Raw genomic sequence first — 4,202 nt, 5'->3', positions numbered from 1 at the left:
AATGCCTCCCACCCCCCAAAAAAATTAAAAACAAAAACCCAACTGTTTATTTGAGAGGATTTATTATTGAGACTTGGTATTTTATCATATTTTACTATTTGTCATATTTCAAAATAACTTTCTCCTCCTAATTTCATGTCCATTTATAGATGTCATATCCAAAATATACATTTAAGGGTATTTAATTAGTTTTAAGAACTAATGTGAGGAATTATGGAAGCATGTAGAGAAAAATGAGATTGTACCAAAAATGAATGTGGACATATGGTCTCCTTTTATTGATACAATAACAATGCTCTTTTTTGGCTTTCCAAATAATAACCACTTCTTTTCCACTTTTCCATCTTTGTAAACAGGAAGAAGCCGCACTGTTAATCTGGAGAGATAAATACAATGAATGAGTACAACACGAAAATTAAAATCATTCCAGTTTATATGCGAAACATTTTACGTTCTTTGTCCCCCTTACAGAAATTCCAGATGAAGCCTTCTGCTTACAGAATAAAGAATAATATGGGATTCAATTCTTCAGGGAAAGCTAAGTGTCACCTTACTTTGATTTATTATATCACATGATGTTTGGCTATGCACACAACTCTCTAACTCTGTGGGCCACCATGGTAACTTTAGTACAGAGCTCTTTGTTCAAGAAAGCTCACAATCTTTTTCTTCCCTTGAGTACTGAGGCCACAATGCTTTGTCTCACCCATTGCACCAGATACGTTAAGCTGTTTTGTTTGTTTTTTGTTTTGTTTTGTTTTTTGCTAGAATAGTTTCCATTATGAATCATTTTTATCAAATTTGCTATGCTAGGCAAATCTGTGGGTATAAGATTTGAGTGTCTGTTTTTCTTTTTTTTTAAGATATGAGTGTCTGGTTTTCATTTGGAACAACTCAGATGAGGTAGGAACAAACTAAGCCTGTTTAGCAGAATGAGTGGAAATTTGATTTTTAGAGGAAGAATGAATAGAAGTGGACATATCTGTACCTCAAGCTTCATGAGGAAAGATGTAAATAAGGAAATGAACACTATATCACTACCGTTAGCCACTTCTGTCTAATTAACTGCTATAACTTCCCCAAATGGTGCTATTTCTATTTCAGGAAGGCAAATAAAAACAAAGTTCTCATTTTATAAAATCTAGTGTGTAGTTTTGTTGATTATTCCCCACTGAATGAAATTTCAAAATATCGTATGGAAGTCTACCAAATCTGAGGCCTGTGACACAAAGAACAAATTTCCAATATAATATGTATCTAAGCCCAAAATATTATTATTTTGGAACTCTAGTCCAAAATAATTCCTGTATAAAAAGAAGGGGGTATTATGGAAGGAATACATGATTTGGATTGAGGAAGACCTGGTTTAAATTCTGCCTCAGATAATAACTCGGTAACCTTGGACCTTAATCTCTTTCATCTCTGGCTTCCTCATCTATAAAATGAGAATAATACTGATATCTGCCTCACAGAATATTGCAGAATCAAATGAGATACTACTATATGTAAAAAACATTTTGCAAAGCTTAAAGTGCTATGTAAATGTTAATATTATAAGGTAGAGTAATTACTTGCCTTGTGTACTATCTATTATTCCTCATCCCCGCCCTGCATATCTCCCCCCCAAAAAAAAAAAAAAGATCCTGAAGACCAGTATCACATACAAAGTGATTGTTTAGCTTAAAAAACATTTGGTGTTTCTATAAAACGCAAATAGGTTATCTGGCACTGCCTCTGATAAAACATTTGAGATTTGGGAATGTTGGAACTATTGTATCGTTGTTCCCATAGTTAGAGAGACATTCTAGGTTAGAGACAAAATAGGTTTTTCTTTTAATTAGGGGGATTCAGGAACAATGTAGACAATTCAATTTAATTCAAAAGACATTCATTTTTAAGCAACTATTTTGCACAAGATTGATGGCCCACTTTTTTTTGAGGCAATTGGGGTTAAGTGACTTGCTCAGGGTCACACGGTTTGTAAGTGTCTGAGGCCAGATTTGAACTCAGGTCCTCTTGATTCCAGGATAAGTGCTCTATCCACTGAGGCACCTAGCTCCCTGTTGGGTCATTTTAGCGGTAACAAAACTCTGAATTTAAGTCCAGCTGCTGTCACACACTTGGTTTATGATTATGAACAAAGCCATTTGACCATTTAGTGTGCCAGGACAGTCTAATGTTTCAGAGCAGATGTTTAGTTTTGAAACTTACATCTCTACCATTGCATTACTCAAGAGAGGGCAAAAGCAGTGAACATGCTAAAAAGTGGATAAAATACCATGACGGAGGAGGAATAGCAAGGGTCCTAGATAATTCTCAATTGAGATAAATTATCCCCTGAATAATTATGATGGCTATAACATAAAAAATTCCCTAGAGAATACCAGCCCAGTTGTTTGTGAGTAAAAGATTATACCCAAATGCCTGAGGTTCCTCTTTCAGATTTCAAAGATTTTGAGGGGCAGGCACATGAACCCAATTCAATATAAAATTCTAGGAAAAATATTACCTATGGAGCAGGAGATGATCTGATATATCCAGCAAAATTTGGGATTGCTACTTGGATAACAATCCGAAACACTGACAGTCTGATTGACAAAGTTCTGTAAACCAAAGGGTTTCGTAGAGGATTTCTTTGATCTCTGGTTGGAGGCATAGTGACAGGCATGGTTCTTTATGCTACAATGTAATGAAGTTGGATTTTTCTTCCTTTTATCACTGTTAGTTTAATAGACAAAGAAAAAAAAAGAAATTCAAGTATATATCCATTTCAAATATATCTCTATATCTGCCTTTCTTTTATGGATTTTACAAGTCTAGCTCTGTGAGATGCCTACAGCAATTCCTTCTGTGATCTTATTTGTCCTGCTGACTCCTTATTTTAATCCATAAAAGAAAGTTGCTATGTCTGCATTTAATAGACACGTAGGATGAAAGGTTTAGAGCTTGGAATGGACTTTAGAGACCATCTATGTTCAGTCTCTGCATTTTACAAATGAGGAAACTGAGGCCCAGGCTGTGGCCTGTCTAAGGGCACAAAGTTAGTAAGTAACAGAAGTGGGATATGAATTCAGTTCTTCTTACTCTAAATCCAACCCCTTTCCATTGTACCATGCTCCCTCACAAACTTCAGTCCTAGAAGAAATCACAGAGATCTTCTACACCAAACCACTCATTTTACGGATAAACAAAATAATGCATGTCACTCAGCTAGCAGAACCTAGAACTTCCAATTTAATGCTCTTTCCAAGAAACCAGTGGAGCCTTTCCCCTCGGGCTCATTTTTTTAAATGAGACTAGATTTCAACAATTCTGTTCTTTTCTCCTAAAATTCCCCATTATTACTGTGTCTGGCTCAGAGACACTTTAAGTCAAAAACAGACATTAGTAGGTTTAAATCTACAACTGATATGCCATGTGGTGTTTTGCCTCACTGCTCTCTCTGTCTTAATTTCCACAATGCTCACATTGACTTCTCTTGAGGAGAATATTAGAGAATAACTTAGAAGTGTTTTACCAAGCATAAAGTGGTCGAGCTGCATATGTCTACTAGTTCAATTGACAAAAGCTTTCAGAGCTCCTTCGAAAACGATGAAATACAAAACAAAGTAGATGGTTATAAATGTATCATTATAATCTATAGTTAGCAAAGAACTTAGACATTATATTCGGTAGATACTGCAACATAAGTTCTGCTTTCATTAAAAAAAAATCTGAGTTCAGTTCCCTGTTATCAGATCATTGGCCTGACCTCGTAGAGAGAAAAAAAAGGTAATATTAATCCTCTTGGTCTTCAAATTGCAACAAATGTTGAAGAGTACAGTGGCCTAGTCTTGGGCTTTAAGTGCATCCTTTCCTCACAGTTATATGCTAGGTAGTTTTCATGTCATAATAGATAACCTCCAATTCATGCAACATCATCTGGACATCATAATGACGTGAAGCATTCTGAGTTCTCACAGCAAAATAAAGAGAAATAAGAACATTTATCATGGACAGCAGGTGGTAGAAGACTAAAACAACCCCCAGAACTGATTCCACAGCTCAGGATGGCCTTTGATTAACAATAACACAGCTCTTTAACTTGTGTCTCTTTCTGTGTTCCTTTTCAGGGGCTTTTTGGTCCTGACAACCAAGGTAGGGATGTGGGATTTGGAGATGAGAAGCAATGAGATCACCTTATTGATCTCATTAAGGGATGA

The 4,202-nt window shown here is 35.8% G+C and overlaps 1 long non-coding RNA gene across 1 annotated transcript; it reads right to left on the bottom strand.

Annotated features, from left to right (window-relative positions):
- Positions 1-257: 257 nt before the first annotated feature.
- LOC110217400 (uncharacterized) lies at positions 258-3,846 on the bottom strand. Its single transcript, XR_002327036.2, has 3 exons — positions 3,752-3,846; positions 2,510-2,718; positions 258-376 (listed from the first exon to the last, which is right to left on the bottom strand). It is a non-coding gene; the product is annotated as an uncharacterized LOC110217400 (long non-coding RNA).
- Positions 3,847-4,202: the final 356 nt, after the last annotated feature.

Source organism: Phascolarctos cinereus, unplaced genomic scaffold (assembly GCF_003287225.1).
Source record: "Phascolarctos cinereus isolate Bilbo 61053 unplaced genomic scaffold, phaCin_HiC Scaffold_9;HRSCAF=440, whole genome shotgun sequence".
NCBI lineage: Eukaryota > Metazoa > Chordata > Mammalia > Diprotodontia > Phascolarctidae > Phascolarctos > Phascolarctos cinereus.
This window is presented reverse-complemented; position numbering and strand designations above follow the sequence as displayed.